The following is a 13568-nucleotide window of genomic DNA, read 5'->3' on the forward strand; positions in this document are numbered from 1 at the left end:
AAAAATTTTTTAAATTGAGGTCCTCTGTAGTTTATAAAACTCAGTCAGATAGGTAAAAACTCTATAGGGGAGAATTTTTAAATTATAATATGTTAAAGTATTATACTATGCAGCAGTTTAAAAGAATAAACTCAGATAAATCTACAAGATGTGCATAAGTAAAAAAAAAAACAATTTGTATAAATCCATTTATGCAACAATTAAATCCCCAAAACACAAAAATGAAGATATATTCCTATATATTCACATGTAAATATGTAAATTTCTAGAATGAGTTCTGAAAAAAAGCACAGCAAACTGTTAATAGTGGTTACATCTATGGAAAGGACTAACATGGAGTAGAGGTGATATGAGATAGGGAAAAGGTGGAGGAATATAGAGGGAAAGTTACTTAATTGGTATTATGTATTGAGGATGTAGGCATGCCTCAATTGCTCCCTTTATTAAAAGTGTAAGACTGGCAAGCGGACTTGGCTCAGTGGTTAGGGCGTCCGTCTACCACACGGGAGGGTCTGCGGTTCAAACCCCAGGCCTTCTTGACCCGTGTGGAGCTGGCCACATGCAGCGCTGATGCATGCAAGGAGTACTATGCCACTCAGGGGTGTCCCCACATAGGGGAGCCCCATGCACAAGGAGTGCGCCCCATAAGGAGAGCTACCCAGTGCGAAGGAAATTTCAGCCTGCCCAGTAATGGCGCCACTCACACGGAGAGCTGACACAACAAGATGACGCAACAAAAAGGAACACAGATTCCCGTGCTGCTGACAACAACAGAAGCGGACAAAGAAGAACATGCAGCAAATAGACACAGAGAACAGACAACTGGGTGGTGGGGGGGAAGGGTAGAAAAAGTAAAAAAATAAAGTAAAATAAATAAAGTATAGGACTTTCACTTCTGTGGATGAAGGATTGATTAACTACTATGGGAAATGTGAAACTATGGTATTTGCCAATAAACTGGCAGATAAAATAGGACTATGATCTGTGAGAACAAGGGAGTAAATGAGGCAAGCATTAATTTGCCAACATAGTGCCTGGAGAGATTTTCTAGGTAATTTACAGGAAGGAGGAACCCAACCTGAAGGGGGAATCCCATGGCCTCATTTTCATTGCACTGAGGAAAAAAATAAGAGATCATGGAGACCTAAGGTGGAACGTTTGGCAATCAGTGCACACTCCCAGCCCAGTACCTAATTGCTGGTGTACCTAAACAAAACAGCAACAAGAAAAAAGGTATTTTGAAAACTAACTCCAGCTGACTCTGTGGGTTAAGATCCCCTAATGCAGCAGTTACCAGTGGCAGAAAAGTTACAGAAAAAGCAGATACTGAACCACTGTAAGAAAGGCCAGATTGGGAAACGGACTTGGCCCAGTGGTTAGGGCGTCCGTCTACCACATGGGAGGTCCGCGGTTCAAACCCCAGGCCTTCTTGACCCGTGTGGAGCTGGCCCATGCGCAGTGCTGATGCGCGCAAGGAGTGGCGCGCCACGCAGGGGTGTCCCCCGCGTAGGGGAGCCCCACACGCAAGGAGTGTGCCTCGTAAGGAGAGCCGCCTAGCACCAAAGAAAGTGCAACCTGCCCAGGAATGGCGCCACACACACTTCCTGTGCCGCTGACGACAACAGAAGCGGACAAAGAAACAAGACGCAGCAAATAGACACAGAGAATAGACAACCGGGGGAGGGGGGGATTAAAAATAAATAAATAAATCTTTAAAAAAAAAAGAAAGGGCAGATTCAGGGCTAAAAGTTGGAATGAAAAGGGATTCCAGAGCATGGGCAAGGAATTAAGTAAATCATAGCGATTGGGAGAAAAAACAAAGAGAACATTCCAAGAATCTTGAAGGAGAAACAGAGGAAAAGCATTCTTCTCCTGTGGGAGAAACAGTTGCATATAATAAGGTAAACATTATGCATGCCCAGGGAAAGAGGCAGGAGCAGAAAGGCCTGAAAAAATCTGAACTCTTACAAACACAGGCTGCTCTCAAGTTTTGATCAAATGGTAAAGAAGAGCTTTAGCACACAGTTGATCTATGACCCCAGGAGAGTGAGAAACTGACTTCCAAAGTCAGCACATCAAAACGATCAAATGCCCAGAAAACAACAAAAGACCACAAAACATGCAAAGACACAGGAAGAGATAGCTCATTCAGGGAACAAATTTAAAAACCTCAGAGGAAAACAGACATTTTTAACAATAATCTAAGACATTCCATCAAATCTCCTATATCAGTTCAAGGAGCTAAAGGAAAATATGGATAGACATAAACTGAATATGGATAAAGATAGAAAGGATATAAAAAAGATGATTCTTGAACTAAAAGAAGAATTGGGGGAAACAGACTTGGCCCAATGGATAGGGTATTCACCTACCACATGGGAGGTCCACGGTTCAAACCCAGGGCCTCCTTGACCCGTGTGGAGCTGGTCCATGCGCAGTGTTGATGCACGCAAGGAGTGCTGTGCCATGCAGGGGTGTCCCTGCATAGGGGAGCCCCACATGCAAGGAGTGCGCCCCGTAAGGAGAGCCACCCAGTGCAAAAGAAAGTGCAGCTTGCCCAGGAATGGTGCTGCACACACGGAGAGCTCACATAGCAAGATGACACAACAAAAAGAGACACAGATTCCCAGTGCCGCTGCCAACAACAGAAGCAGACAAAGAAAAACACACAGCAAATGGACACAGAGAACAGACAACTGGGGGTGGGGGAGTAGGGGAGAGAAATAAATAAAATACATCTTTAAAAAAATATATTAAAAAAAAAGAATTGGAAAGTTTATTAAGGAACATAGTAGAAATTATGGCAACGAAAAACACAATATTAGAGTTTAAAGTACATTAGAGGCATTCAACAGCAAATTTGAACAGGCAGGAGAAAATATGCATGAACTAGAACACAGGACAATCAAAATTATACAATTGGAAGAGCAAATAAAGAATTTTTTTTTTAAATGAGCAGAGCCTAAGGGTACTGTGGGATAACATGAAGTATACCAACATATGCATTATTGGAATCCCAGAAGGAGAGGAGAAGAAAAAAAAGAAGACAGAATATTTCACGAAATTTCTCAAATCCTGCAAAAGACATAAATATACATGTCCAAGAAGCATAACAAACCCCAAACAGGATAAGTTCTAACAGGCCTATTGCAAGACACATACTAATCAAAATGCTTAATGCAAAAGAAAAAGAGAATTCTGAAAGCAGCAAGAGAAAAGTGATTTGTCCTATACAAGGGATCCTCAATAAGACTAATTGTCAATTTCTCAATAAAAACTGTGCAGGAAAGAAGGTAACGGTATGACATGTTTAAGGTACAGAAAGAGAAAAACTGCCAACCAAAAATTCTATATTTGGCAATACTATCCTTGAAAAATGAGGAAGAGCTTAAGACGTAAACAGATAAAAACCAAGAGAGGAAAGCAGATGGGGCTGAACTGATAGAGCATCCACCTACCATATAGGAAGTCAAGGGTTCAAACCCAGAGCCTCCTGGCCCTTGTGGTGAGCTGGCCCATGCGCATTGCTGCCACACGCAAGGAGTGCCATGCCACACAGGGGTGTCCCCCCTGTAGGGGAGCCCCACGCACAAGGAGTGCGCCCTACAAAGAGAGCCTCCCCACGCAAAAAAAGCATAGTCTGCCTAGGAGTGGCGCCAAAAACACGGAAAGCTGATGCAGAAGATGATGAAACAAAAAGAGACACAGATTCCCAGTGCTGCCAAGAATGCAAGCGGAAACAGAAGAACACACAGTGAATGGACAGGATAGGGAGAGAAATAAATAAAATAAATCTTTAAAAAAAAAAACCAAGACAGTTCACCACCAAGAGACCTGCCCTACAAAAATGTTAAAGGGGGTCCTTCAGGTTGAAAGAAAAGGATTAGGGACAGTAGCTTAGAACAATATACAGACGTGAAGATCCCTGGTGATTATATTGGTAAATACAAAACCCAATAGTGTGATATCCTCAGTATATACTCTATTCTTTATTTTCCATAAGATTTAGAATATAACTGAGTACAAAATAATCACACTTCCATGTAATGGTTACACACAAGAAATGAAGAGGTAATAGGTGACAAACACAACAGAAAGAGGGGAAACAGAGGGGTATAAGAGCAGACACTGTATATGGTATCAAAGTTAAGTTCATATTATTTTGAATTAGTAATTTATAGACTAAGATTGTTTAATATAAACCCCAGGGTAAACACAAAGAAATTATTTAAAATATACACAGAATCAGAAATGAGAAGGGATCAGTTATATGACAAAAGATCAACTTTATGCAAAAGAAGTCCGCAATAAAGGAAAAGAGGGACAGTAAAGATTTAAGATGTATAAGAAACAAAAAACACATTAGATGAAGTAATTTGCCTTACTTCTTACCACTAATTACACTTGATGTAAATTTAACCAAGAATGTAAAGGACTTATACATGGAAACTATGAAACATTGCTAAGAGAAAATTAAAGACCTAAATAAATGGAATAATATTCCATGGAATGGAAACCTGAATATTGTTAAGATGTCAGTTCTACCTAAAGCCATATACAGATTTAATTCAATTACAATAAAATGTCCAATAGACTTTTTTGCAAAAATAGAAGAGCCAATCATCAAATTCATATGGAAGAGTAAGCATCCCTGAACAGCCAACCATCTCAAGACTTACAGACCAATGGAATAGAATTGAGAGCTCAGAAATCAAATCTTTGGTCAACTGATCTTTTACAAGGATGCCAAGGCCCATCAATTGGGGAAGAATAGTCTCTTCAACCAACAGTGCTAGGAGAACGAGTCAGTTATATGTAAATGAATGGAAGTAGATCCCTTACCTCACACATATACAAATATTAACTCAAAATGGATCACAAACCTACATATAAGAACTAAAACTAAAAAACTCTTAGAAGAAAGCATAGGAAAACATATTCAAGACCATGTATTAGGTGGTGGTTCCTTAGACTTTACACCAAAAACAAAAGCAATAAAGGAAAAATAAATAATTGGGACTCAAAACTTAAAAATTTTGTAGGTTTAAGGATTTTATCAAGAAAGTAAAAAGGCAACCTACACAATGGAAGAAAATATTTGGAAACTATTTATCTGATAAGGGTTTAAAATCCAGAATACATAAAGAACTCCTACAACTCAATAGCAAAAAGATAAACAAGCTGATTTTTAAAATGGGGGAAAGATTTAAATAGACACTGCTCCGGAGAAGACATACAAATGGACAATAAATACACGAAGTGATGTTCAACGTCTTTAGCCGTCAGGGAAATGCAAATCAAAACTACAATAAGATACCATCTCACATCCACTAGAATGGCTGATATTTTAAAAGTGGAAAAATAAGTATTGATGCAGAGAAAGAGGAACACTGATACACTGTTGGTGGAAATGTAAAATGGTGCAGCCACTGTGGAAAACAGTTCGGCAGTTTTTCAGAAAAGTTAAATATAGAATTACCATATGACCCAGCAGTCCTATTTCTAGCAGAGACTAGAAGAGATATTTGAACACCTATGTTCATTGCAGCATTATTTACAATTGCTAAAATGTGGAAGCAACCTAATTGTCCACCAACAGATGAGCAGGAAAACAAAATGTGGTATAGATATGCAATGGAATGTCATTTGGCCACCAAAGGAGTGAAGTTCTGATGTTTGCTATAACATGGTGAACACTGAAGACATCCCATGAGTGATATAAGCCAGGCATAAATGGACAAATACTCCATGATCTCACTTAAATAAAATAAGCAGAATATGCAAATTCATAAAGTCAGAAACTACTAACCAGGTTACCAGGGGCCAGGTGGGGAAGAGACATAAGGTGTTAAAGTTTAATTAGTACAGAGTTTATGCTTGGGGTGTTGAAAAGTTTTGGCAGTGGATGATGGTGATTAAGGCACAACTTTGTGATTGTAATGAACACCACTGAATTATATATTTGAAAAGAGATAAAAAGGGAAATTTTAGGCTGTGTGTAAGTTAACACACACACACGCACAAAAACCTGAGAGAACTATTCAACACAAAGACAAATGGGTGCTGCACTAATGTAAAATGTTAATAACAGGGAAAACTGTGTATATGGAAAGAGATATATGGGAACTCTGTACTTTCCATATGATTTTTTAGTAAAACTAAAATTGCTCTAATTAGAAAAAGAGTAAATGTGGCATAAAAGTCTCCTTTTGTGGATAAACCTTCCCTCAGAAGAACCTCTAGCTAACTCCACTCTCAGAGTAGCTATTTAAACATCGATGGAAATGAGACCGTCCTAACAGAAGAATAATGGAAAAGAGGGTTGAAGAAGATGGAAAATATACCCTGTTTTTATCTTATGATGTCTAGAATATTGCCTCTTAAATAAAAGGATATATGCTATAAGAAAAAGAACCAAATGGAATTTTGAGAGATGAAAAAAGAAAAAAAGACATATATTTACCTATATATGAAATGAAAGCAAAAACTTGTACATGAAAATTGTAACAGCATTATTCATAATAGTCCCAAAAGTAGAAGCAACCCAAATACCCACTGACTCAGTGGACAAATGAAACATGATATATCCATACAATGGAATATTGTTTGGCAATGGAAAAGAAATGAAGTGGCAATACATGCTACAACATAGATGAACATTGAAAACATTAGGCTAATGAGAGAAGCCAGTTACAAAGGGCCACATATTGTGTGATTTATTTATATGGCAAGTCTATAATAGGCAAAAATATAGAAATAGAAAGTAGATTAGTGGTTGCCTGGGGCTGGGGAGAGTGCCAGTTTGGGGGGATGAGAGCTAAAGTTTCTGTGGGGTTTCTTTTTGGGATGATGAAAATGTTCTAAAATTGATTTGGTGATAGTTGCACAGAATCTATGAATACACTAAAAGCCATTGAATTGTACACTTTAAATGAGTGAATTGTATGGCCTATGAATTATATCTCAATAAACTGTTTACCAAAAAAAAAAAAGAAGAAAGACATAACCTAAGAAACCTTTCTATAAAGAAATTTTACTTATTATTTAAGATCTTTCCACAAAGATGATTCTAGGTCTAGATGGCTTCACTGCTGAATTCTACCAATCATTTAAGGAAGTAATAAGAGGAATTCAATTGAAATTATTACAGAAAACCGAAGAGAAGAGAATATTTCCCAATTTATTTTAAGAGGCTAACATTACCCTAAAAACAAAACTAGACCAAGTCATAACATGAAAAGAAAACTCCATACCAATATCTCTCATGAACATAGACACAAAAATCCTTATCAAAATTTTAGCAAATCAATTCCAGTGATATTAAGAAGGATAATATGCCTTAACCAAGAAGGATCCTCCTAGAATTCAAGGTTGGTTAAGCATTTGAAAATCAATCAATATAATTCCCCATATTGACATATATAATTTTAAAAAGTGACCATGTCAACGGATACAGGGAAGCATTTGACAAAATTCGATACCCATTATGATGAAAATCAAACCTCTTAGACTAGGAAAAGAAGGGAGATTCTTCAACATAATAATCTCATCTCTGAGGAATCAACAGTTAACATCATGCTTAATGGTGAAACACTGAACGCTTTCCCCTAAAATCAGAAATAAGATGAGGATCTCTGCTCTCACCCCTTTTATTCAACATTGTACTGGACATCATAACCAATTCCTAAGGGAAGAGAAAAACAAAAAGCATACAGAATGAAAATGAAGAAGTAAACTGACTTTAATTGCAGATGACATGAGCATCAATGTAGAAAATACTAAAGAATATACAAGAAAGCTACTAGAAGTAGTGAGTTTAGCAATATCAAAGGATTCAAGGCCAATAAACAAAAATCGATTGTTTCATATATACTAGCAACAAACAATTGGACACATAATTTTAATATACATATACCATTTCCAATAGAGTAAAAAAATGAAATAGATTAAATATATGTAATTCCAGTATACTAAAAACTACAAAGTCTTACTGAAAGAAATTAAAGATCTAAATAAACTGAAAGACATATTATGTTCACAATTGAAAGACTCAATATTGTTAATAAAGCAATTCTTTTCATATTGATCTAAGGATTCAACACAGTACCAATCAAAATCCCAGCAGTCTTTTTGGTAGATATTAACAAGCTGATATTAAAAGTTATAAGGGAATGCAAGCGACCTAGAAAAGATCAAAGAAATTTGAAAAAGAACAAGATTAAAAATTGTTCACTGCCTGATTTCAACACTCACTATAAAATTACATAAATCAAGTCAGTGTGGTATTTATGGTACAGGCATTTGGGAAAATATTTTGGCAGTTTCTTATGAAGTTAACCATATACTTACCATACCACTCAGCAATTCTACTCATCAGTATTTACCCAAGAGAAATGAAACCATATTTCTACACAATATTTTGTAAACAAGCGTTCATGCCACTTTATTTATAGTAGCCAAAAATGGGAAGCAAGCCACAGCTTCAACTGGTAAATGGATAAGCATATTTTGACATATCCACACAGTGGAATATTATTAGTAATACAGAGGAAAGAATTAAGGATACATGCAACAATGTGGACAAATCGTAAAAGCAGCTTACTAAGGAAAAGAAGCCAAAAACAATTACTGTATGATTCCATTGACATGAAGTACAGGAAAAGACGAAACTAAAATGACAGAAAGCATATCCATTATTGCCAGGGGACTAGAAATAGGAGATAACTGGATGCAAAACATGAGGTCATTTGGGGGGGAGCTATACAAATGTTTTATATCTTGAGTATAATGGTAGTTACGTGATCTAATGTCATTGTCAAAACTCATTAAATTGTATACCTAAATGGGTGAATTTAATTGTATGTAAATTATACCTCAAGAATGCTGATTTTTAAAAATGTTTATGGAGATAACTAGGAAAATCAGGTCCATGCCTATGCCTACCATGTAAATGTCAGGTCCAGCAGGAGTCAGTTGCCCCTGGAGCCTTTCAGACCTTGTTACACTAGCCGCAAAAAGCTTAAATGTACGGAGAAGATACTCCTTTGCTGAAAGCACTGCTTTGTCTATATTAGCCAACATGGAAACCTTTAGGAATTTTCCACTCTTGCTACATTGCCAAGAATGCATTCCCCAGAGGGAAAGAGAAAAGATTTGCAAGTGATACTGTACCTTTTCTCTTACTAATTTCCCCCAACAATCTGAAGGTAGATCCAATTATCCCCACTTCAGATGATTTTAAGTTTTCATTTTGAAAGGAACCACAGAACAATGAACATTATGAATAAAAGCACCCATATCCAGGCTCATTCTCATGAATTTTCAGTACAGGAAATTATAGAGAAAATCCCAAAAGCGTCTAAAGGAAAGAAATCAGCCACCCAAAAAGGAACAATATTTCACCAATAAATGCTCAAGGAATTCAGAAGAGTCTTTGTGGTTTTCCTAAAGCTGGATCAGATAGAACTGAGAGGAAAAGAACAGCATCCCCATTAGCACAGGGGGCCAGAGACTTCTTACGTACTAGCCCAACAAACAAAAGTGTCAAGGGATGCCAAGGGAAGACACAGCAGCCAAGTAATTACAGTAGGACCGGGACATTGGCTAGATGGGAAAATTGGTGTCACACCGCAGAAAGCTTCAAGGTCTAGATGAAAAACCTGGTGGTCCTCCCCTTGGCAATCTGTCCCACGCTTCACCCTTCAAAGGCCATTGAACTTCTCACTCTCTACCTAGTTTTTCTCTTGACCTTCCTAACTATGGAGTCAAGCATTAGGAAAAGGAAAGAAGTGGTGAGTATATTTAAACCACTCCTCTGGTAGAAAGGAACAAAGATTCCTCAAGGAGATGGTGTTGCAAAGGGGAAAAGACAAGGTAGAGAGAAAGCAGAGGAACTGTGAGCAAGAATAATAAGCAGGGCTGATTCCAGCCAGCATCCATCCATTCTGATGGTCCATGCTGATATCTACTGGTGCTTCAGGATTCAGCTGAGATGTGAGCTCTGCTAGGAAAGTGCATCTTTCTTCCAATCTCCCCTTCCCTGAACCCTCCAGTCCTTAGAAACCCTTCTTCTGAGTCCCCATTGCACCTTGAGAATACCACCTTCACTACCAGTGTAACCAAGCAAAGCTTGGCTGAACTACTCAAATTTTTTGGCATCCCTCCTCCAAGTTTCTCTTCTCCAGAAGATCTGTCTCTTCCATTCCTAGGGTTAATTCTCTTTCTCCAGGCATTGGTACACTCCCAGGGTCTTGGCATGTTCAGGTCTCCCCTGTGGTAGCATCTTGACTCTTTTTCTCCCTCCTCAACTGCTGGGGGAAGGTGAGGGGAGTTTCAGGTCCCAGGCATTGAGGGAGTTGGAAAGGTGACTGACCACCTTGGTTGAGGTGGTTTTGACTTCTTTTGTTTTTCTCATGTGTCTAAAAGTAATTTCAGATGCATCTCTTACTGTCACAGGGGAACAATTTCCTGCCAATAACTTCTCATTGGGTTTGGACAAGAGATTCATGCCCCAGACCCATCTTTGGCTAACATCTGGCATAACTTTACTCTCTAATTCTAAAAGAACATTTGCCCTTTCCCAGCCTTGAGTTATGTTCTAAAATCCTTTTCTCCAACTTGACACTACAAGGCAGCAATCCCAGTCACCCTCTCCCCATTCCTGGATTCCCCTGTCTAAGCAGAAGGGTAGAGAAAAGAAAAATCTGCCAGACATGCAACATTTAATACCATGACTTTCTCTTTCTTTAATGCCATTCCCACAAGCCTCTTGGTGGCCAGTACTATGCTTTGTTCTTTGCTGTACTTCCACTCACAGTACAGTATTTGTCACATAGTAGATGCTGAAAAAATAAGAAAAAAAATGTCTCCTAGTTTATTTGAATTAGAAGAATAATACAAGGTTCTGACTTATTTCGCGCACGCAGTGCACACAATGGTGGCTGTAGGAAGGTGTCAGGCATTCAGCATCCCATCCCCTTCAAACATTCCTTGGGGCACCAAGAATACCCCCACTGTTTGGCTGTAGTGCAGAATCCACAAGCACTGGTGGAGGGGCCAGTGACCTCATAAGCAACAGCACCAGCACATGAAAGAGTCAAAGAGTGTCTCAATTTTCATGGTAGGGCTTATTTTGTGGGTTTGACTGTCAAGAAAGGAAGACAAATAGGCAGGCATGAGAAATGTTAGCTGAAAAGATGGGGAAGGGGAGAAAGGATTGCAGGGAGCTGCTGCTCTGCATGCTCCCCATCTCTGTCCAGACTTTGAAGTCAGGTCAAGTGCACCTTGGTTTCTGCCCTGCCTGAGCTCACAAGCTCAGTCTCCATGAACCTACTTTCCAAGTACTTCCATCCTCTGGCAGATGGACCAAAGATGTCTCACTGTGGTTGTTTCCCCCATCCCCTGCAATGAATGCCCTCCAGCCTTCTCTACACCCAACGAATTAAAAGCACATCAGTGAAAAAAATCACTGGAAGGAATAAAATTTCATGGCCATTTGGCACCCTGTTATTTGGCACCACGAGCAGTCATTCACCTTTGGCTGCAGGTACCGAGCTCAACCACCCTCCCAGAAGCCACCAGCCACTGCCCCTAGTGCCCTTCACAGCCACAGCCTTCGTAAATGGACAAGACCACGGTGACTGAAAGGAAGAAATCCCAAGAACCTGGAATGACCTCCCTTCCCTCACCACTCTCCCAGCCTTACTTCTCAAAACCTCCAGCTCTCAGCGCAGTCTCCTTCCACAGATCTTCTCCCAGGGAAGACGAGAGGAAGGCATCCCACCCATCCCACCCCCATCTCTGTTTTTGAAATGAGTCCAGGAGTGCCAGATGCACAGACTTTTCCAGAAGGGTGTAGGAGGCAAATGTGGCACATTGAGAGCACCAAGGCTCCCTGATTATGCAAGGAATACGAGAGCTCCTCTCTTCATCAGCTCGAGGTAGTCTATTAAATCTCTGGAATCCTTCCACATGGTATAGTAGCAGAGATCCATTATGCCCTCCCTCAGGTTCCATTGAACACCAGCAAACAAACATATGGCAACTAAGTTCTAATGGAATTCCGCACCGCATGCGGGCCCTGCACACGCTCTGGGCTGGAGGGAAGCTGGCCCCGAGCAGCCTTTGATGGCAGCTTCTCTGAGTAGTTTCTGCAATGGGATTTTCCTGCTTTCACCATGTAGGGACGCGAGGCCCCGGGAATTTGTTCTGTTTTCTAGTAAGCTATTGGCGAGGAGTATAGACACCTGCTTCTAGCTCCAGCTCTCAGCGCAGCTTGTGAGCTGACCTTGGGCAAATCACTTGATCTACCCCCACCCCAAAACCTCAGTCCCCCTCTTTGTTAAAAGCTTCAGACAATCCCAGTTCTATTTCACAGGTGTTGCAATAATGAAACAGCTTAATGGACATAACATCATTTTGAGAGCATTTCAGATTTGTGTAATTATCACTCTCCTCCTCCCTGTCTCCAGACTATGCCCATAAACTTTATTTGATGTAAGAGCCAACTGCATTATCCTAAGGGGGTTTAAAAAGGAAAACAACAAAGCTATAATATTGATGATATCGATATCAAGAAAATGTATTCTCTGCAACTATTCATAGCTTAGTGCCACAGTCACTGCCTTTTCAGAAGGTATACCTTTAAAAATAGAAAATTTTAAAAAACCGAATTCTCTTTGTCTTCCCCCTACCCCACTCCAAAACAGTGATTATGGGGTAAGAGCCAAACTGATGATTTTGACTGATCAACTGGAGAAATTTAGATAAATTTGGCTTTTCATTAACTGCAGCTGTTGTTCCTTTCAGGGCTTTAATGCAATTTATCATTTGAATGTGCTGTCTAAGGAGCGGTTACTTGAGTTTTCCTTTGCCTTCAATTGGTAATCCTAACAGTATGAATCCAATTTCTATAGTTAGCCTTTAAAAATGTCCCTTTCCTCTCCTTTAGGGTTGCTTACGTTGAAAAGTTTTCCTTCCAGATCAGTTACCTCTCTCTCCCACAGGCGTGCACACACACACAGACACAGCCTACTGTGCAAAAACCCGAAGTGTCTCAAGGCATCTCTCAGGTTTCCCACCTACCCCCCAGTCCATCACTGTCCCCAACCACCCCCTTACTTAGACCAATGTTGGATTTGGTCACCAAATTCAAATATGCAGAAGTAAGGTCTCCCAAACGGAACGAGATTTCTAGCTCCAGTGCACAAAAAGAAAGTTGTGTGGTTCCACATGACTTACCTGTGAATGAGAGCTGTGAGGTGATAAACGACCTCCAAACAATATTGGCTTATTTAAATTAAACTATTACTCACTTATACAGGATGATGACTCATGATTATCTGAAGAGAAAATGAAGTAGGGAGAGAGGGCCTCAGAACTTGTTTCCTGGTCATGTTCTAAGTGTAATATGATGCTAGCCTTTATGTGGTTTCTCATTATTCTTAGAACTTTTGTTACCGTCTTAATTATTACATTGTCTCGCTCAGAGGAGGAGGAGGAGACAGGCTGTATTTTCTTTTTTCATATAGTGATGGATTTAACATCAAGAATAATTAAATGCCACGGGG

At 39.5% G+C, this 13568-nt stretch overlaps 1 long non-coding RNA gene across 1 annotated transcript in view; it reads right to left on the reverse strand.

Moving 5' to 3' along the window:
* Positions 1-13346, reverse strand: part of LOC131273978 (uncharacterized) — a 30676-nt gene extending 17330 nt beyond the window's left edge. The window contains exon 1 of the long non-coding RNA XR_011646043.1: positions 13240-13346. This is a non-coding gene — a long non-coding RNA (uncharacterized lncRNA). The remainder of the gene's footprint in view (positions 1-13239) is intronic.
* Positions 13347-13568: the final 222 nt, after the last annotated feature.

The sequence above is a fragment of the Dasypus novemcinctus genome, chromosome 17 (assembly GCF_030445035.2).
Source record: "Dasypus novemcinctus isolate mDasNov1 chromosome 17, mDasNov1.1.hap2, whole genome shotgun sequence".
Lineage (NCBI taxonomy): Eukaryota > Metazoa > Chordata > Mammalia > Cingulata > Dasypodidae > Dasypus > Dasypus novemcinctus.